Source organism: Plecotus auritus (genome assembly GCF_963455305.1).
Source record: "Plecotus auritus genome assembly, chromosome: 4".
NCBI classification, from domain to species: domain Eukaryota; kingdom Metazoa; phylum Chordata; class Mammalia; order Chiroptera; family Vespertilionidae; genus Plecotus; species Plecotus auritus.
In genome coordinates this window covers 191,965,248-191,986,784 of record NC_137775.1, presented here as the reverse complement: position 1 = coordinate 191,986,784, position 21,537 = coordinate 191,965,248, and the positions used below count along the sequence as shown (strand labels likewise).

The 21,537-nt window shown below is 64.7% G+C and overlaps 1 protein-coding gene across 5 annotated transcripts in view; it reads right to left on the bottom strand.

The window, feature by feature from the left end:
- TNS3 (tensin 3) overlaps nucleotides 1–15,710 on the bottom strand; it is a 127,636-nt gene extending 111,926 nt beyond the window's left edge. For 2 of the 5 annotated variants that reach the window (XM_080666954.1, XM_080666955.1), the window contains exon 1: nucleotides 15,440–15,710. The gene's annotated coding sequence lies outside the window, so the exon portion shown is untranslated. Of the gene's footprint in view, nucleotides 1–5,867; nucleotides 6,013–15,439 lie in introns of those variants that run through there. The other 3 variants (XM_080666952.1, XM_080666957.1, XM_080666953.1) reach the window with 3 other exon arrangements.
- Nucleotides 15,711–21,537: the final 5,827 nt, after the last annotated feature.

Sequence of the window (21,537 nt, the reverse complement as noted above, 5' to 3'; positions counted from 1 at the left end):
CCCTCGGCTCTGACCCCTCTGCGCACTGCAGATCCCTCTGTGCACTGCAGATCGCGGCCCGCGCCCAGGTCTCCGTCCAGCCAACTAACCAAGACCTCTGGGCCTTGGCTACCGAGTCCCAGGCAACTCCCAGCCCCCCCACCTCACCCCCCACCCCGCCGGGTCACGTGGCTTCTTTTAGGGAACAAGGTGGTGCCCCTGACACCCTTCGCCTCCGGTTTGGCACGTGCCCAGAGCCCTCGTGCTTGTTCTCGTCCCCGCCTCGCCCCATTCATTTCCTTCCCCGCTGCCTCCAGAAAGTACAGAAAACGCGCTTTCCGAGCAGAGTCAGCTTCCAGTGCGAGCTCCCGCCTCCCGCTCCAAACAGCGCCCTTTCACTCAGGAACGCACAGGGCAGAGAAAGGACTCACTTAAAGGGCACCCCCCAGTGACTGGGGCACCCCTCCGTCCTGACCAGGGGTCTGCCCCACTCTTCTCTCCCCCCCTCCCCCCGCCGCCGCCTCCTCGGCCTTCCTGACCCTCCGGCCTCCTCAGTCGGAGGAAGAAGGGCTGGTGGACATGGGCTGCCTCCAGGTGGGCAGCCCGGGAGGGTGAGGCAGGAGGGTGTGGGGCTCCTGCCTCGTGGACACTGAGGCCCCACCTCAGAGAGAGAAGCAAACCCCATCGCTGCCACCCCCCTGCCCCTGCCCCTGTCCCTGCCTCTGCCCCTCACAGGCCAGAGCTCCGGGTTCCCCAGAAAAGGACTGACACTCGTGGCCCTCCCCGGGAAAGCGCCTGTGGCCGGGGTGGAGCGGGGACAGCGCAGACACCATCAGACGGTGAATGGAAACCACCACTTCTCTCCTCAAAGGAGCCTGGGGGCGGGGGGGGGGGGGGGAGGACCCTCCCTCCCAGCCTCCGTCTCGCTCGAATCTCACTCAGAGGTCCCAGGGCTGACCCCCCAGAGCTCCCCGCAGCCTTCCCCCCCGTCCACTCGTCCGCTGCTCCCGACAGAGCCCTGGACCGCGAGTGGACAAGCGAGCCATGCCGTCCTGCCCTAACCTCGGAGCTGGGCCGCGGGAAGGGGTCGGAGCCCACGTCCGCCGCACCTCTGCACAGCACCGACGGCCAGGCCAGCGCACCCCAACGCGATCAGTCAGCTCCTCAGAGGAGCTCGAGGCCCTCCCCGTGGGACGGATCCCGCCGCCCTCAGGGCCCGGCCCGCGTGGACAGAGAAGCGTGGACAGAGGAGCGTCCGCTTCCCGGTTCCCTCCGCCTTTTCGACGCTCCCCCGCGGCTTCAGACGCTGCCATTTCACAGCCATCATTTCATAAGCAAAGCCACCGACGGCTTAAAGCTGTAAACTAGGAAAGCTTTATTAACATGAGGGTTTGTTTTTGTTAATCCTCATCAAGGGTCTTTTTCCCATTGATCTTTTTCCTTTTTCAGAGAGAGTGGGAGGGAGGGAGGGAGGGAGGGAGGGAGGGAGGGGGAGAGGGAAAGAGTGAGAGAGAACCCTGGCTGTGTCTTTCCCTGAACTCCAGGGAAGTCTGCAGGGTGGTCAGGCCTGGGGACAGGCCTCGAGAGCCCGCGGGGGGACGTCCTGTGTCTGGGAGACCGGCAGAGCGGGTCCCGGGAGGGGTGCAGGAGGACACAGCCCCCCTCCGCCCCCGCCGGTGCTAGAGGCTCTGTCCCGAGGCCCCACACCTGCCAGGACCTGCTCGGACGGGACGAGGACGGGGACAGAGTGCCGAGTCCCCAGTCGGGCCGCGGAGACCTGGAATGAACCCGGTTCCCCAGACACACAAGGTCCCCTGTCCCGGCTTGTACCTTGGTTGCAGGCACATCCCCAGTAGGGGGTGTGCAGGAGGCAGCTGATCGATGTTTCTCTCTCATCGATGTTTCTAGCTCTCTATCCCTCTTCCTTCCTCTTGTAAAAAATCAATAAAATATATTTTAAAAAAAACAAAAACAAAAAAAACCCTCACGTCGCCCTGGCCGTGTGCTCAGTGGTTAGCGTGTCGGCCCAAAGGGTCTCGGGCGCCGTTCCCAGGCAGGGCGCCTCTCCCCATCGGTGTCTCTCTCTCCCCCTCTCCCCCTCCCTCCCACTCTTCCACGTTCTCTCTAAAAAAAAAAAAAATGGAAAAATATCCTCGGGCAAACATTACCAAACACAAATTTTTAAAGACCCTCATGTTAGTAAAGCTTTCATAAAACTTACAGCTTTAAAAAAGCAGTGGTTTTGGTTATGAAGTGGACACTGACCAGTCACCACGCTCACCCATTCCTTCCCATCACGAGGGAGTACGTGGCCACACCGACACGGACACGCGGGTGGACGCCCGGCACGCCCTCGGCGCTCGGGAGCGAGGAAGATGCCACGGCGCCGTCCGGCAGAAAACCTGCCGCCGGTTCCGACCGGAAGGAACGGTGGACGTGACGGGGGTCCACCCCGCGTGACCGTGTCGGTGCGGTCACATAGCGACGCGTGCCGAACCCCTGGAACTCAGTGTTGTGTCCGTTGTACCCGAGTTAAAATGACAAATAGTCAAGGTCGGGGAAGCGTGTTCATCTGGTTTCTGTGAGCTCAGGGTCTCAGGCCCGGTCGCGGGAGGCTGGGTCATGGGAGGCCAGGTCGCGGGAGGCTGGGCGGGGGAGGCCGGGTTGAGGGAGGCCGGGTCGCGGGAGGCCAGGTGGAGGAGGCCAGGCAGGGGAGGCCGGGTGGAGGAGGCCAGGCAGGGGAGGCCGGGTGGAGGAGGCCAGGCAGGGGAGGCCGGGTGGAGGAGGCCAGGCGGGGGAGGCCGGGTCGCGGGAGGCCGGGTGGAGGAGGCCAGGTTGAGGGAGGCCAGGTCGCGGGAGGCCGGGTGGAGGAGGCCAGGCAGGGGAGGCCGGGTGGAGAAGGCCAGGTTGCGGGAGGCCAGGCAGGGGAGGCCAGGCAGGGGAGGCCGGGCGGGGGATCGGGAGCTGTTTCACTAGCGCTGCAGGTGCACCCAGCCGTGACCTCACACGGGAGGCAGGGAGCGGAGGTAAGTGTCACACCAGCGCGGACAGACATTGTGGGTTCGGTCAAAAGGAAAGTGTCCGAGTTCCCACGTGGAGGACAGTGCCCCTCACCCGTCCTCAGGATTTTCCCCGTCAGGGCGGCCGGGCGGCCGGAGGGACACACCTTGCAGGCCCACGCGGGCTGCACCCACACGGGGCCGGACCTCGGCTTCCTCTCGCGTGTCCACGGGGACGCACGTTACGTCGGGAATGGGGACCACAGGTGAACACACAGACAGACACCGGGTCACGGAGCCCCACCCTGCGGCCACGCCTGGGCGGGCCTGCAACTCCGCTTCCTATCTGCTGCCCTTTGGCTGCTGATTAGCTGATTGTCTGTGACTCACACCCTCCACCCGCCACCCATGACCCCAGCTCCCTGCGGGGGACAGAGGACAGGCCTGGAGGGGAGGGGCCCGGTAAACGGCGGCATGAGGTCACCGCTGGCCGCACATCCGGAGGCGAAGGGCTCTGCCTTGGCAGGCGGCGGGGACACGGCCTCCTCTGCGGAGGGCGGCCCTGGGGGCGCCGGGCTGCGGAGCCCCTGAGTGCAGACGCCCCGTCCCAGCACATCTTTCTGACAAACCCAATCCAGGTCTCTTCTCCTCCTTTTCCCCGGAGGCTATTTTGGCTGCAAGACTGGCACAGAACGGCAGGGATTTGACACATAAAAGGACTATTAACAAAGCGTCCACGCTAATCTCGAGCCAGGAACCGTCTGGAGTTCAGCACCCAGGGAGCCGGCGGCGCAAAACACCGCCGACAGCCACATCCCTGCTCTGCCTCCATCGCAGGAGTTGGCGACACGTGTATACATGCACACACACACGTGCACATGTGTGTACCTTGTAGCCATGCATGGGTATACTTGTGTGCACTTATACACAGCACACATATGCATGCACATGCATGTGTACAGATGCATGGAGACATGCGTGCACATACATGCACACATGCACACCATAAAGGGGAGGCAGTAGGCAGGGGCATGTGAAGGGTGTGCTTGGATTCTCCCGAACCCCAGTTCCCTCTTATATGGAATAAACCCCACTGGCTGTGCCCCTTGCCAATCCCTGGCGTTTTGTGAGTGTTTTCACACACAGTGACAACCTGGGGAATGCTCCGGAATTTTTTCATCGCGGCTCAATTTTGTAAGCACTGACTGATCTCTCTGCCAGCCAAACAGGACACTCCAGGGCATTCGGAAATATCCGGAATGTTTTTAATCCTCACCCGACTCGCAGTGGGAGGAGGCGAGGACACTGTACGGTGACGGCCAAGCCTCCAACCAGGAGGGATTCCACCCAAAACTCTGCGACGTGTGCACTCACAGCCGCTGTCACAGGCATGTCTGTGGAATTTTCCAGAGAAAGCGTAACCCTGGGAGGGTGCCCAGGTTCAGAAGGCGGGTGAAGGAGGGCGTGAACGGTTCGCTGGCCATCCCTTGTGGCCTGGCTGCCTGGCCACCTGGCCGGAGCCTCTGACCACTCCCACCCAAGACGAGGATCACCCGTGGGGCTGGGCCAGACCCTCTCCTATCCTCCCCCACCGAGGCGCATGCTCCCTGCAGGTAACCCCGCCAGGTAACCCCGCCAGGTAACCCCCACCGGGTAACCCCGCCAGGTAACCCCCACCAGGTAACCCCCGCCAGATAATACAGCCAGGTAACCTCTCCAGGTAACCCCGCCAGGTAACCCCGCCAGGTAACCCCACCAGGTAACCCCCACCAGGTAACCCCACCAGGTAACCTCTCCAGGTAACCCCGCCAGGTAACCCCACCAGATAATCCAGCCAGGTAACCCCACCAGGTAACCCCGCCAGGTAACCCCCGCCAGGTAACCCCGCCAGGTAACCCCGCCAGGTAACCCCACCAGGTAACCCCGCCAGGTAACCCCCGCCAGGTAACCCCGCCAGGTAACCCCCGCCAGGTAACTCCACCAGGTAACCCCACCGGGTAACCCCGCCAGGTAACCCCCACCAGGTAACCCCACCAGATAATCCAGCCAGGTAACCCCACCAGGTAACCCCCACCAGGTAACCCCGTCAGGTAACCCCGCCAGGTAACCCCGCCAGGTAACCCCGCCAGGACGCTTCCTCGCAGACGCTCTCCCTCCTTCTCTTAGCCAAGGGCAAGAGGCAATCTCCCTGCCGCTCCCCTCCTTTCAAGACGACGTGACTCTTCCAGAGGGTCCCACTCCACGCCCCAGGCACCCCGACCCTGGGTGCCCCCTCCCCAGCAGTGCCTCCAGCCCGGCCGAAGAGGACAGAGAGAGGCCACCAGGGTTTCCTTCCAGGAAGTGGGGTGCACGCCCACCTGCCTTCACCTGCCTGTGAAGTTAGACTCTTTCCTCGCTGAGAGCTGGGACCCAGTCGCCCCCACCCCACTCAGCAGGCGTCGTGTGCACAGAGGAAGGACAGAGATGGGGTGGGGGATGGCCTCATGCCCGTCCCGCCTCTGTCCTGCCCACTGGCTTCCTCGTGGGGTCTCTGTGCACCTGGAGGGAAAACCGAGCCCCCCCATAGGTCGGAGTTTGTGTCCAAGAACCGGGGCAGGAGGGGACTCTGCACAGCCTCAGGGGGGCCCACCCCAGGGAACAGTTCGTGGGCCAGGCCGTGGGGAAACCAGCCAGATGCCCCCCGCCCCCCCGGAGCCCAGACACCCCAGGGGAGCCCCAGGAAGTCGCAGGTGCCAACTTCCATTCACACAGACAACGGTGGGTGCATCCAAGTGAACACGCAGACGCGGGGCCCCACACTCCTTCTCACGGCTGACGGGCGCGGGGACCAGAGGCGGGGCCAGGGGCCAGTCCCGCCAGCCCGGGCGATGGCCTTCCTGCTCTCCTTACCTCAGGCCTCGGTCAAGGTCAAGGGCATGACCCCTGGCCCCCCGACATCAATCCCAGGGCTCCGAAGGCTGCTGTCTGTTGCCGGGAAGCAGCGAGGCCATCAGCCGGGGCCTCGTTAGCCTGCGGTTCTGAGGGCCTGCGGGGAAGGACAGCGAGGCCATCAGGGACACCTGAATACAGGGACTGCCCTGGCCAGGGTCAGGTTAGGCACCGCAGCTGTGGGAGCCGAGTGCGTGACTCCCAGGGGGTGCAGGTGGCTGAGGGTGCAGGTGGCTGAGGGGCGGAGACCACGCTGGTCCCATTCCTCAGGGAGAAGGTGGGGGGGCGGGCAGGGGAGACAAGGATGGCAAAGCTTGATCAACGCCCAATCTGGCTGCTGGTGTCAGCACCTCTTCCTTCCCCTTGGGGACGGCTTGGAACTTATCACACAGGAAGGCATTCGGGACGGACACAAGCCCGCCCTGGCCAGTGTGGTGAGCCCGTCGACCCACACACACGAGGGTCTCGGGTTTGATTCCCGGTCAAGGACACGAGGGCTCGTGCCTGAGCTGCAGGTTCACTCCCCAGCCTGTCGGGTGAGAGGCGACGAGCCGGCGTGTCTCTCCAACACTGACGTTTCTCTCTCCCCCTGCCCCTCTAAAAAAACCAACGGGAGAATGATGCTTGGGTGAGGGTTAACAAAAAAAAGTTTTAAACTAAAAAACCCTATATAACAAAAGCCTCCTATGCTAAGTGTCCGACCGTTCATTCGACCCTTCGACCCGTCGCTAGGGCCGGTAGATTAGCTTGCTGCTGGGGTCCGGTTGATCGGGGCTGGGCGAGATGGGTGGGACGTGCCCTGGACCAATCCGGGGCTGCTTTCCGCCCGTCCCCGCAGGCCAGGCCGAGGGGTAGCAATCATAAAAGAAGGAAAAAAGCCCAACACAGGGACCTCAGCTCAGGCACGTGCAGAGCGCCTCTCAGAGGGCACCGCCGCCCGGCCGGCCGGCTCAGGGGCTCAGCATCGACCTGGGAACCAGCAGGTCACGACTCGATTACTGATCAGGCGGTCAGGGCCCAGGCCCGGGTTGTGGGCTCCACCCGCCGTGGGGGGTGTGCGGGAAGCAGCCGATCCATGATTCTCTCTCATCATGGATGCCTCTCTCTCTCTCTCTCCCTCTCCCTTTCTCTCTGAAATCAATAAAAATACATGTTTTTTTTAAAAAAGAGGGCACGGCTGCAGCTCACCGGGTGCCAGCCTGTGCAAGGGCAGAGCCAGTGCCAGCCGCCCACTGAGCAGCTGGGGACACTGAGGCTTGCTCCCGACCAGGTGAGCCCCCTCCCTCCGAGCCTGAGGCTGACACCCCGAGACAGGTGGCTGCCACACGAAGGCAGTGAGCACGTGACAAAGGGAGAAACAAAGCGGGTGCTGGCGGGGGGGGGGGGACATCAATAATCAATGCGGCCCGCCCACCGCCTCCGCCGTCCCCAGCCACAGGCCCAGGTGCGTGAACAGATGCCCCGCAGGGCTCAGCACAGGATGCTAGGGACGCCGAGACTGCCCACGTTCACTACACGGGCCAGCAGTGGGGGGACACGGGCCAGCAGTGGGGGAGACATGGGCCAGCAGTGGGGGGACACGGGCCAGCAGTGGGGGACACGGGCCAGCAGTGGGGGGACACGGGCCAGCAGTGGGGGACACGGGCCAGCAGTGGGGGGACACGGGCCAGCAGTGGGGGGACACGGGCCAGCAGTGGGGGGACACGGGCCAGCAGTGGGGGGAACTTGGGCCAGCAGTGGGGGGACACGGACCAGCAGTGGGGGAGACATGGGCCAGCAGTGGGGGGACACGGGCCCGCAGTGGGGGGACACGGGCCAGCAGTGGGGGGACACGGGCCCGCAGTGGGGGGACACGGGCCAGCAGTGGGGGGACACGGGCCAGCATGGGCAAGGTCTGGGCCGGGCCGGCGGGGCCTGGGATGCAGCCACAGTCCTCTGAAAGGGGAGCTACCGACACCAGCGTGCTGCGTGGCAGATGGCCGCAGCCCCCCAGAACTGGGTCTGCCCAGAAGCAAGAACTGTGACCACGATCGGCAGCCGGCGTGCACCCCGTTCCTGCAGGAGGGGGGCTGAGGGCGGGGGGTGACGAGGTGAAGAGCCTGCTGGTGCAGCGTTTGCAGGACACGCCCTGGCTCACCGTGAGGCGGGGTCACACCCCGGGAGTCTGTCCAGGCCGGAGGCCGCTCTGAGCAGGAGACACGGGAAATGCCCCCCTTCCGCAGGGTGGACTCCAGAACCCCCCACAGCACACAGGGAGCACGGCTCGCCCCACGAGGAACGCCAGGGCTTCGTTCTGTGGCCCCTAGGGCTCCCGCTCCTGCCTTCCCCACGCCGTCCCCCCAACTCCCACTAACGTGAGGACCGGACGCGGCTCTTTCCCGGGAAGCAACGGCGCTGCCTCCTGGAGGCTGTGGGGGCATGGGGGGCGCCTCGGAAAGCGAACAGAGTGGAGGGCGGCCCCAACAAGCTCACGGACACCCCGAGGAAGTGGGGGGGTGGGGCACCTCGCTCTCTTCCTCCAGAAGAGAAGAATCAGCCTCCAGAAGGTTCCCACGGGGGGTGGGGGTATGAGATGGTCTCCCATGAGAAGATGGGGGAGGCTCCGAGGGAGGTCACCCTCGTCCAAGGTCATGCGTGAGGTCACGCCTGTCCAAGGTCTCACAGCTCCTCCCCAGCTCTTATCACGGGAGAACACCAGAAGCCTCAGGCTGCCCTTGTCCTTGAAGAGCCGAGACCTCAGTGAGAACAAGAGGAACGCAGGGCACCCCGCCCGTCCCCCCGCCCCCCACCCCGACCCCAGACAACACAGGATAGGCCCCCTGGGTGGCCGGAAAGGCAGCATGGGGCCAGGGTGCTTGGGGTCCCTGCCCAGGGGGTCTACCCGGGGGACGCGGAGGGAACGTGGCTAGGGGGGCCGCCAGACCCTCACACGCACAGCCATCACTCGGCTGGGAGCGGGTACAGACGCTGTAAGAGGGCTCCACTTTCCCCCCACCCCCCGCCGTGGCCTGTGTTGGGGGTATTCTGATTTAAACGGGGGTGCGGAGGGTCATTGCCACTCAGCTCGCCCAACCCTCACCACCGCACAGGCAGCAAGGGCAAAGCGGGACCCGGGCAGCCGGCTGCTGTGGAAATGGGGTGCACATGCTGCCCCGCTTTTAGAAAACGAGGCTCAGGTGCTAAGAGGTTTCCCCGCGCAGCCCCAGCACAGGGCCCCCTCCTTAGGGCGGGGTCCTGGACTCTCCTCGGGGAAGGGGGGACCCCGAGTGTGAGGCCCCGCCACTGTGGCTGCACCCAGCTCCTCAAGCCAGCAGGACCCAGCACCCCGGGTGCCAAAGGCCTGGGGGCTCAGCACCACCCTCCTCAGGAACAGGGTGGGGGGGGGAGGGAATGCTTTTCCTGCCTCAGGGTTCTCCCATTCTCACCCCAAATGGCAGAACTAAAACCCCTCAAAGCCCCACAGTTCTTCCTCAGCCTGGCCACCCCCTGTCCTCTGCGGGCTGTGCTCTGGGCCACAGAGCCCCCCGACTTCTCCCTCAGCTCCTGCAGCACCCCCGAGGAAGCCGGGCCCGGAGCCTCCTGGCCAGGGAGCCCTGTGGCGAGGGTGGATGGGAGGTGCCCTGCCCGCCCCCCACACCTCGGCAAACGCCCAGGAAGTCGGCATCCTGGCCCAGGGGCTCCGGGCGGGGCAGGGCCGGGGCTGGCCTTCCCGCCGGAGCCGGAACATGTTCTCCGGGTAAAAATTAACCAGCGGCCACCAGATGGCCTGGGTCTGGGCCCGCCGCTCTGGCCTCCCCCGGCACAGGCCTTGCCGGCCGTGTCACCATCACCCTGTCCCAGGGCCAGGCCAGGGCAGGCCGGTCTGCTCCCTGAGAAACGGAGAAGCAGGGGCAGCCGAGTCGCTGCTCCCCGATCGCAGGCGCTGGCGGCGGCTCCCGGGCGGGACCATCCACCAAACTGAAGCCGGTCTCCGGGAAGAGGACCGATGGGGCCTTTTAATGGGAAATAAAACCAAGCAACAGCCATTCTTCCCACTTCTTCGTCGCACTCATCACGGCGTTTACACCGTCCGGCAGAACCGGGGACACGCCTGGGCCTGGCCGCAGGCTCCCCGCCCAGCGCACAGACACGGGCGGACACGGGCAGACACGAGCGGACACGGGCGGGACCCCATGACCGTGCTGGACCACACATATAAAGGGGCTTCAGAGAGTCTGTGCTCACGCCCCGGGGGTGAGCCCACGGGTGCAGAGTCAAAGCGCGGGAGCCACCCAGCCCCTCAGCACCCGAGTGACACGCAGATGCGTCCACCACGCGGCGCAGAGCATGCGGCCGGAGGGAAAGGCCACGGACACCTGCCACGGCACGGGTGGGCCCTGGGGACCTGATGCTGAGGAAACAGGGCAGACACTGTGTGAGCCCACTCACAGGAGGCCCTACAGCAGCCAATTCATCGGGACAGAAAGGAGACGGTGGTGCCAGGGGCGGGGGCGGGGGCGGGGGGGGAGTGAGTGAGTGATGGGGACAGAGGCTCAGCTTCGCAGGAGGATGAGCTGAGGATGGACGTGGTAACGGCCACACAAAATGTGAGAGTACTTCGTGCCACTGAGCTGTGCTCTTAAAAACGACGGGGCCCGGCCGGTGCGGCTCCGTGCTTGAGCATCGACCTATGAACCCGGAGGTCATGGATCGATTCCCAGTCAGGGCACATGCCCGGTCACGGGCTCCATCCCGTGTGGGGTGTGCAGGAGGCAGCTGGTCAATGACTCTCTCTCATCACTGATGTTTCTAACTCTCTCTCCCTCTCCCTTCCTCTTTAAAATCAATTAAAAAATATTTTGAAAATAAAATAAAAATGGATTAAAGTGGCACATTTTTTGATACGTGTACTTTATCACAATCAAAAGGAGTGTGTGTTCTTTGACCTCCAACGGCCTTCCAGTCCCTCCAAGGACATGGCTAGCCGGCCCTTGCCCCACGATGACCCTAAGGCAGCCTTGGGCAAACTACAGCCGGCGGGCCGGATCCGGCTGTTCTATCCCACGATCCGAGACGCTCCTGCCCTGAGTCACACAGGAGACAGCCCCCAGCCCCCCCAGCCCCACCAGGCACAGCCGAGGCCTCTGCCCGGCGTCCCCACCTGCGACCTTCCAGAGGAGAGGACGCCGGAACGGGCCTGTCCTGGGTCACCCCCGGCTCGCTGCCCCCCTGCCCCGCACCCCGACCTCCAGCCGTCTCACAGGCCTGCCCCTGGGATCAGATAGGAGGGACTGGAAGTTCCAGCAGGGCCCGGGCTGTGGAGATCCAGGACTCCAGTGAGGAAGGGCCCAGAGCCACACGCGGCACCAACAGCCCAATCCCTCAAAACCACACGCGGCAGCGAGCGCGTGGTGAGTCCCCGAGAGCCGGCCATGTCTCCAGGCTGCAGGGAGGGGACCGCGGGCAGTCACCGTGACAAAGGGCCGCTTTACCCGGTGTGTGGCTGCTGGGCCCGGCCGTCCCCTCCCAGCCGCCGCCTGAAGCCTGCACTGTACCTTTGATCCGCGTCCAGAATCACCCGTGGGGCGGGGGCGCTCAGGGAGGTGATGGATTACGGCGGAGCAGCGCGCCAGGACCCAGTCAATGGGGCCCTTTTGTTCAGCTTGGGAGAATGTGTGCCGAACCGCAGGCGCCCGCCCGCGAACGGCCCAGCCTGGCCCCGGGGCGAAGCAGCCAGATGTGGGCTGCTCCCCATCCCAGCTGTGGGGCGGGAGGACACCCCAGCTGTGTCCCGGGCACACTCCTCTCTGTGTCTTCCGAACCTCAGACCTGGAGAGCCGGGTCCCATGCTCACCACTCGCGGGCGCTACAGCACGATGAGGGGCGACCCTGGCACCCACCTGGAGGGTCCCCTGTGCGGGGCGCAGCCTGGCCTGGAGGGGAACAGCCTGGCCTGGAGGGGAACAGCCTGGCCGGAGGGGAACAGACTGGCCGGAGGGGAACAGCCTGGTCTGGAGGGGAACAGCCTGGCCTGGAGGGGAACAGCCTGGCCGGAGGGGAACAGCCTGGCCGGAGGGGAACAGCCTGGTCTGGAGGTGAACAGCCTGGCCTGGAGGGGAACAGCCTGGCCTGGAGGGGAACAGCCTGGCCGGAGGGGAACAGCCTGGCCTGGAGGGGAACAGCCTGGCCGGAGGGGAACAGCCTGGTCTGGAGGGGAACAGCCTGGCCGGAGGGGAACAGCCTGGCCTGGAGGGGAACAGCCTGGCCTGGAGGGGAACAGCCTGGCCGGAGGGGAACAGCCTGGTCTGGAGGTGAACAGCCTGGCCTGGAGGGGAACAGCCTGGTCTGGAGGGGAACAGCCTGGTCTGGAGGGGAACAGCCTGGCCGGAGGGGAACAGCCTGGTCTGGAGGGGGAACAGCCTGGTCTGGAGGGGAACAGCCTGGTCTGGAGGGGGAACAGCCTGGCCGGAGGGGAACAGCCTGGCCGAGGGGAACAGACTGGCCGGAGGGGAACAGCCTGGTCTGGAGGGGAACAGCCTGGTCTGGAGGGGGAACAGACTGGCCTGGAGGGGAACAGCCTGGCCGGAGGGGAACAGACTGGCCGGAGGGGAACAGCCTGGTCTGGAGGGGGAACAGCCTGGCTGGAGGGGGAACAGACTGGCCGGAGGGACGGCCACGGGAAGGCCGGAGAGGGTGCCCTGAGTCTAACACACGTGAAGACAAAGCCGGCAGCAGAGGATGTGTGGGGAGCTCCCCTCTCCCAGGACAGAGGAAGAGGAAGGCAGCAGCCACCACGTGCGACATGGAGCCCGAATTAGAGCTGCGGAGGAAGGAAGGGGCCGTGCAGGGGGGCGCAACCCCCCCCCACCCCCCTCCTCCCCCAGGAAGCAGCTGTGGCAGGAACCCTGGCCACTGTGGCCCCAGGCTCCTCAAAACTTTGCCCAGAAAGGGGCGGGACAGGTGGGGGGACCTTGGAGACCCCTGGTCGTAGAAGAAGTCCCAGCACTGCAGTGGGACCTGGGTTCCAATTGGGGACCCCACTCAGCACCCCCCCAGCACCACACCCCCCCACACACTCGCAGGCTCGGGTCCCTAGAGACCTAGGGGGTCCTCACCTTCTGTGGACGATGGCCAGGCCCAGGCTCTGTCCCCAGACACATCTGGGTCCCAACCCGCCCTGGACCACCCGCCCCGGGCCAGGCACGTTTTTTTAAGCTCAGGGAGTCTCTGCCCAATTCCAAGAAAGGGAGACAAAGCCACGCCTTGAAGGCCGGGGGTGCCGGGTCACGCCCAGCGAGCCGCAGGGTCCGCGTGAGTGACCCCACGGGCAAAGGAAGGCTCGGTGCTTGCCAGGTTACCGAGCTGGGAGCAGAGGTCCTGCTGCTTACCCAGGGGACATGTTAGCCAAGGTCTATCGCCCGGAGGTGGTGGCTCTGAAGCTGCTCCACCAGAGGGCCTTTTCATGGCCACTGACAGGGACACCAGACACACACACGTTTTTATTATTTAGCCCATTTGGGGCAAAATATATTCATTCCGGGTCACTGCCTTCTTTTTTAAAAAAATTACTATCACTCTTTTTAAAGGTCTAGGGGTCACCATGATGACCGTCAATCCCTCAGTGACGCTTATGGCTCCTAACAGTGGCCCAGGCGGTGGCCACCTCCCTCCCCTGGCCCCTTCCCTCCTGTCCAGCAGGGGCAGCCCCCAGCAGGGGTCTGGGACAGCAGGTGGGGGACACTGGGCGGGGCTGGTAGGGAGCAAGGTGGTGGCGGGACATCACGGCTCCCACCTGAGCTCTCCGGCCAGGATGGTGGGAGGGTGGCAGGGCAGACAGAGCCGGAGGGCTGGCCCCGCCCCTCCTCCTCGGTTCCCTGGCCCTGAGAGGGGCCTCCACGCGTGCTGGTTCAGAAATGCTCCCATCTCGGCCTCGCCTCTCCCCTCCCTGCCCTTGCCAGTTTGCCTCCCTCCCAGACCGTGTGTACCCCCGACACCAGCAAGACCACAACCCAGGCACCGACTCCGACCCAGTGACCTTTAGCTCCCAGGGTCACATTCGCAAGCGGCTCCATTTAAAACCAGGAGGTGCCTGAAGCTACTCAGTAAAGTCAGTGTATTTGCATTTGTAAACAAAGATCCCGGCAGGGCTCCGCCGAGGGGGGGCCTGCCGTGAGGGTGGGATCCACTCACCTGGACAGGTGCAGGCCCCACGGGAGCAGGCCTGGGCACCCACCGTCCTGGCCGAATCCCTGGCACACCACCCCGCTCCACCGTCTTTGCCTCAGTTTGCACATCTGCAAAATGGATCTTAACCCCAGCTGCCCCCCCCCAGGGTTGTTATTTGGATGAAATGAACGCAGGCCGAGAGCCCCTCAGCTTAAACACTCACCCACCAGACCATGACTTTGTGTCTGAGGCCGGACCGGTTCTGTTTCACGGGAGGGTCCCTACCACCTTGTCCTGAGGGCAGGACTGCCCACCGAGGCCCAGATTCTCGGCCCAGCAGGCCCTCCCCCTCGGCCCAGCGGGCCCTCCCAGAACTGCCTTTCTCAATACCTGTTGATTGATTTGCAAATAGAAGCTCCCGGGGGCCCCAGGTGGAAGACAGGCCCTCAAGGACAAGCACATCAGTTCCAAAGGCGCCGAGCCTGCACCTCAGGAAGTCACAGACCAAAGAATCGCACAGAAGCCGGTTCCAGGGCGTGCACTGGGCATGGGCCCTGACTTCCACACCGCATTCACTTAGGGTGAGAGCCCTGGCAGGTCCTGCCTCGTATCATTACCAGGAGCCAAAGAGAAACGGGAACTGCCAGGAGATCAAAGCTGTGAAGGGCCGGGGAGCCCTCGGGGCGGCTGATCTGTAGGTCCCCCCCCGCCCCCCCTACACACACAGGTGCTCCCGCCCCACACCGGCGCCTTGATGTCAACGTGTTAGAGAGTGGGGTTGCCCGCTGGCCGACGGGGAACGGAGGGGGGTCTGTCCTTCCCGCCACCGACTTTCCAGTCACTTCAAGCCAACGACTCCGCCCAGACGGGCGCAGGGTGCGCGGGGACCCCGCACATGCCACAGGTGGCGGGCCGCCCCCTCCCGCCCACGGCTCCTGGGGAAGGCGGGGGCCCTCCCTCCTGCCCACCCACCACCGGGAAAGCGGAGACAGACGCGCCTCGCAGACTGCGGCCCGGGCAGGAGGGGGTGCCCCGCGTCCCCGTGGCGGGTCCCGGCTCGGCTCCCCGCCCCGCACTCCCCGGTCGGTCCTGGAGAGTGAAGTCCACTCGGGCGCTGCCACAGCGCCGCTCCGGCCCGCGTCCCAGACCCAGACCCAGACCCGTGCCCCCACCTCCGCCCGCGGCCCCCAATCCCGCCCGAGGAAGTCCCTGCGCGCCCCAATCCCTCCCCGCGCCCCGAGACCAGGTCTCCACAACCCCGTCCCGGACCCTGGCCGAGCCCGGTCCCCTCGCGCCCCGACTCCCCTGCCCACGCGCCCCGACCCCCTCCCCAGGGCGCAGAGGCAGCGCCGGACCCGAAACAAAGGGCGGCGAGGCCCCTCCGGTACCTGGCGAGCGGCGGTCCCGCTGGCGATGGCGCAGCAGCCTGGGCGCCGAGCAGCCGAGCAGAGCGCGCGCGGGCGGGCGGGCGGGCGGTCCTCCCGGCTCGCGGCCGCCGCAGGGCCCCCTCGAGGCCGCGAAGGGCAATCGCGCCGCCTGCGCCGCGCTGGCCGGTCACCTGGCCTCGCCGCCCTAACAATGCGGCCAAGCCGGGCGGGCCGGGGTCCCGTGCGCCCCAGGGGCCTCCCCGTGGGGGCCGGGGACTGTGGGACCCATGGAGCAGCCCCGTTCCGAGTGCTCCTGCGGCTGCCCCCCGGGTGGGCGGGCTGAGGGTGGTTCCCGTACAACTCCGCTCCCTCCGCCCTCCGCCCTCCTCCCCTGGCCGAGGACAGTGCTCAGGGCGGACACTCCCTGCCCACCCGCCCGCAGCCTCCAGCCCCCTGGGGTCCTGCAAACAGAAAGCCACGGGGAACCCCTCCCGGTCCGGCCCCTGGAGGGGGGGAGGGAAGACTTTAGAGGTCATGTGACTTCTTCAAAGGTGCAGGATCCAGAGAGGCAAGGGGCGGGCAGGACCGAAGGGCCCAGGCACAGGGATGCTCAGAGGAGTGGAGGCAGGCAGATGCCAGCATCCCCAAGATCCAGGGCCCCCCCTCATCTCTGCCTCCGTTTCCCCACTGCAGAGGTCTGGGGAGGGGGCAGCAGGCTCTCAAAGCCACTCCAGGAAAGGCTCTCCCTCCGCACCACCGGCACTGTGGACCCAGGGAGACCCAAGGACACCCCAAGGACACAGCAGGCCCCAGCAGGGAAGCACCCACCCCACCTCCAGCACCCAGGGACGAGGGCTGGGCTGAGAGTGTTTTATCAGGACGCCACACCCAAACCCACCGCGCCCTTGGGGTGGGGCCCTGCGTGCTGCCCTGCTGGGAGCAGGGGAAGAAAGGGAGCTACAGGGAGGGGGCCGGGTTCCTCCCTGACCCTGCACCGCCCCTAGGAGACTGGAGGCTCATTGCCTGCGGGGCAGGTGGGGGGGTCGTTATTTCTAGAGAGGTCAAAAGCACGCAGCCCCCCCCCCCCCCCACTGGGCTGGTCATTCACTCCCTGAGGTAAAAGCTTCCCGCCTCCAGAGGGGAGATCCCGGCCCAAGAGGCGGAGGGGCCGGAAGTCCCCGGGAAGGAGCCTCAGGGTGCGGAGGGCACCCCCAGCTGACCCTGAGTGGGGCTGAGGCTGGTGGTCTCCTGAGCCCTCTTTACTGAGGGGACCAGGTTAAAACCCTGGGAAACTGCGGCCGGCAGCACGGCTCAGCGGGTGGGGCGCCATGCCACGCACCCAGAGGTCACCTGTTCGACCCCCCGTCAGGGCAGAGCACCAGGTTGCAGGCTCGATCCCCAGTAGGAGGCAGGCAGGAGGCAGCCAATTACTGTCTCCCTCGCCCTCTCCCTTCCTCTCTTTCTAAAATCAATAAAAAAATAAAATATGCCCTGGCCGGTTTGGCTCAGTGGATAGAGTGTCAGCCTGCAGACTGAAGGGTCCCAGGTTCGATCCCGGTCAAGGGCATAGGCCCAGGTTGCGGGCTTGATCCCCAGTGGGGGGCGTGCAGGAGGCAGCCGATCCATGATTCTCTCTCATCATGGATGTTTCTCTCTATCCTTCTCCCTTCCTCTCTGAAATCAATAAAGAAATATATTTAAAAAAAATAAAATAAAATCAATAAAAAACATATCGTATATAATAAAAGGCTAATATGCAAATCAACCGAACGGGCAGAATGATTGGTCGCTATGACACGCACGGACCACCAGGGGGCAGACGCTCAAGGCAGGAGCTGCCCCTGGTGGTCAGTGCACTCCCACAGGGGGAGCGCCGCTCAGCCAGAAGCCGGGCTCACCGCTGGCGGTGGGGGGAATGGATGGCATGGGCCCCTTCCCCACAGGCTCCTGGACTGTGAGAGGGCGAGGCCAGGCTGAGGGATCCCCCACCCCTGAGCGCATGGGTTCTGTGCGCCGGGCCTCCAGTTAAAAGATAATAATCTGCCGAAACCGGTTTGGCTCAGTGGATAGAGCGTCGGCCTGCGGACTGAAGGGTCCCGGGTTCGATTCCGGTCAAGGGCATGTGCCTTGGTTGCGGGCACATCCCCAGTGGGAGGTGTGCAGGAGGCAGCTGATCGATGTTTCTCTCTCATCGATGTTTCTAACTCTCTATCCCTCTCCCTTCCTGTCTGTAAAATATCAATAAAATATATTTAAAAAAAAAAAAAAAAAGATAATAATCTGAGGCACCTTGACGGAAGTCCCACCGCTGATCAGAGCAGAACGCCCCCCGAGCCACCTGCTCCAGAGCCGCCTGCTCTGTGCAACTGGACCCACTTACTCTAATGAAACTCCTTCCCCTATAGGACGGGGCTTCGGGCCGCACGGCGCCTCCGCCTGGCATCACAGAACCTGTCACAAGGTCAAGGTCGTCTTGGGTGGAATGACTAAGTGAACTTGACCTTCGCCAGGTACTGAACGGACAGGTTTGCCCACCGCCTCACAGCTTGAAAGTTGAGGCTCTTCACTCCCTCCAGGCCGCCCCTCCTCAGCTCTCCCCCTCACACAGCCGCCCCCCCCGCCGTCCCCGGCCGGCTGGGACTGGGACACCTCGTTTCTGGGGCCACAGAGTCTCGCGAGCCGGTCACACAGTGCCTGGCCTCGCACGCCCCGCGTGTCCCCGGCGGGGAGCAGGCACACTGGCCCGGTGTCCTCGTGCTGACCTGCGCGGCGGCCTCCCGGGCTCCCCGAAGGGCAGACGCCCGCATCCTCCTGAGGGAGGCTCTCGGGGCCAGGCCTCCCCACTGCACAGGCCGCAACGATGAGTTTCCACGAATTTAAACAAAAGCGGGGCCTGTGGCAATCATCCAGGCAAGGGAAAGCACATTTTTCCCATTCTTCCCCATCCCAAATACCTCAAACCCGAAAACAGAAGTCTCACCCGATGGAGCTGAGGGGAGGCAGCCTGTGCCGAGAGCCCTGTGCCCCCCCCCCCCCGCTGCAGGCAGAGGAGGGGGGCACGAAGCTCCCTGCCTCCCCCCCCCCCTCGCCCCCGCCCCCCGCCCCTCCTGCTCCTCTCAGCCAAGACTTGTGGAAGCATAACTGCATAACGTGGTCTCAGCGATGGCCAGTGCGAACAGTTTTGTGTCCCTAGATCACAGGAAGTATGGGGGCCATGACTTGGATCTTTTCTCCCCCTTTCTTTTTTCTGCCACTGCACATTCTTTTCCAAAGAGCCGCTTAAGGGGGAGCAGGAACGCGATGGGAGATGCAGCTTCCGGTCCCTCCGCTGCCCCCGACATGCCGGCCACTCCTCCCTGCCCTGCTCTCCCCAGACACGGCCTCACCTTCCCAACCCCAGGCCCATGCATCAGCCTCTGCAGAACGGGGGGGCCCTCAGCCTGTGGACGCAGTGACCTCTGGGCCGCTGACCGGGTCCTGGGAAGAGGCTCCTAGAGGTGACGGGTCACTCGGAGCGGCCGTGCTGTCCCGGGGCCACGCGGTCAGTCCTGGATGGGAGCCCCCGAAGGGGTGACCTCAGACCAGGCCGCTTCGCCCCGGGGCCACCCCCACGGGAGGCCGCTGCCTGTATCTGAAACAGATCATCTCAGGGCGCCGACCGCTCACACCTGCACATCAGCTGAAGCAACAGGGACACCCGTGGGAATTCAGGGTACAGGGCGGGCAGAGGAGGGTGACAGTGTGTGAGTGTGTGTGAACACCCTTTACGCTTGTTGCTGCTGGTCAGTTACTGTGTGACTTTCCTTTTTTTTTTAAAATACATTTTATTGATTTTTTACAGAGAGGAAGGGAGAGGGATAGAGAGTTAGAAACATCGATGAGAGAGAAACATCGATCAGCCGCCTCCTGCACACCTCCCACTGGGGATGTGCCCACAACCAAGGTACATGCCCTTGACCGGAATCGAACCCGGGACCCTTCAGTCCGCAGGCTGACGCTCTATCCACTGAGCCACACCGGTTTCGGCGGGACACCTGACTTTTATCCCGAGAATACAACAGGAGAAACACCATCCTCTTACCCGCGACATTTTATAAAATCAGGCCGAGTAGGTCTCCACGCGGCATTTTACACTAACAGCAACCGAATCACAGATCCACGACCGTCTGGCTGCCGTGTCCTGGGGGAGCCACTAACTGGCAGACCGACTGGACTGGGGGAGTCCGTGGCGGTCCGATCCGTGGGCTCCCCCTCTCACGGAGCACCTAACCCGAAGCCCGGCCGAGGAGCGGTGCGTGGAGAGGGCGGCATTCCCACATGGTGCCAGGGCAGGCCCGGGGCGCCAGGTCGCCCAGCACAGCCTGCGGGAGTGGGGCGCTCAGGCAGCAGCCTCAGCCTCGGGCTGTGAGCCTGTGTTCTCCAAACTGGGGGGTGGGGGCTGGCCACCGCCCCGACAGGACTAGGACCGCGGCGAGCTGTGGCCCCACCACAGCACAAACCCCGGGCCAGGCTGCGCTGGGGCCTCCTGCTGAGCACGCAGTCCTCACAACCCGCACGGCGTCCCCGTGGCCCCCAGGATGCGGTGTTTCCCCACCAGAGAACAGAAGACGGAAGCAGCTGGGCCGGGAGGCCAGGGGCCCAGGACGGTGGGCACGGAGCCCCGCCCCCCCACGCCCTCAGCCCTGTCCCATCTTGTGGTCACAGCCCCACGTGCCACGGGCTGGGCCAGGAGGCACCTGCCAGGGGAAGCTGGGCTCCTACCCGCACTGGCCCTGTGTTTGGGGCCCGGAGGCTGGGAAACCCCTTTGCGAACCCGGCTGCAATCCAGGCGGACACCTCAGAGGAGTCAGGCTGCAGAACCAGCCGCTACGCCAAGGACCGAGCGGGAACTGATCACTGCCCGCTGGCTGCGCGGAGTCCCAGCCACCACCAACGTGGAGGAGAGCTTGGGGCTCAGAGCTAGAGGCCACGAGGGGGCAGGGGGAGGGCTCCCTCGCAAGGGCCCACCCAGCGCCTCTCCCCTGAGGGTTACAGGGGCCGCAAGGCGCCTCGTGGTATCTCTGGCCACATCCCACCTGTGCCATGAATCAGAGGCCGTTAGGGACTGACCCGTGTCCCCCAAAATTTACGTACTGGGGTCCTACCTCCAGAGCCTCAGAACGTGACGGGTTTAGAGACGGGGTGTTTGTAGGTGATGAACATAAGGCCCAGGTTCTGCCCTGCGGCTGAGCCCAGCCCAGCCGGGGGCCCAGTGACTCACTGGAGGTGAGGGCACGTGAGCCAGGCCCCCGGAGGCCTGCTCCCCTAACCCGCCCTGGTCCCCGGGCAGGCGCTGGGGCTGGAGGGCTGTCCAGTCTTCCCGCTTCTGCACTGGACGGCGCAGAGAGATGACCATCAGAGCAGCAGCCACTGACGAGGCTGTGGGTTTGCTGTGCTTCTGCACGTAAACAGCTACGACTCTCGGGAGAATTACTCAGATGTTACTCAGCGGCTTTCCACGGAGAACCCACACACGGTGCACACGGGTGATGCGCGGGGCCCCGTCCCTTGCCCGGCAGGGCCTTGTCCTCCCCGGCCTCTCCTCAGACATCCCGGTCCTAGGGACGCCGGCTCCAACCACCCCCCGACCCCCACCAGTCCCATCAGCCTGTGCTGCCCCGGCCCAGCCCTCACAGCTCTGAGCTCCCCGCTCCAGGGAGGACTTGCCCTCCCCTGGCACCTTCCTGCCTTCCATGCCCCGTGCCCTTTGCACGGGGCACCCGCTGCTAAGCCTCGGACCACAGTTCTGGGCAATGACAGCATTTTCTGCGGATGACTGGGTCCGGAGGGAGGAGGGGCAAGCCCGCAGCCACCCACCCACATGCGCCCAGGTCCCCACGGCGCTGCCGGGCCCCTCTGACGCCGCTGGGAGCTCTGCGACCATGAACTGGGACCTCCCTCAATTCGGTACCTGAGTGGGTTTTCTTCATACACACCCGCAGCCCCGAAACACTCAGTGTGTCAGATTCAACGCCACTCTATGCAGGTTCCACCCGACAGCCACCAGGAGAGGCCAGGAAGGACGCTGGGGAGGCGCCGGCCACCTCTGAGCGGGGCACCCGCCCCCCTGCCTGCTGGGC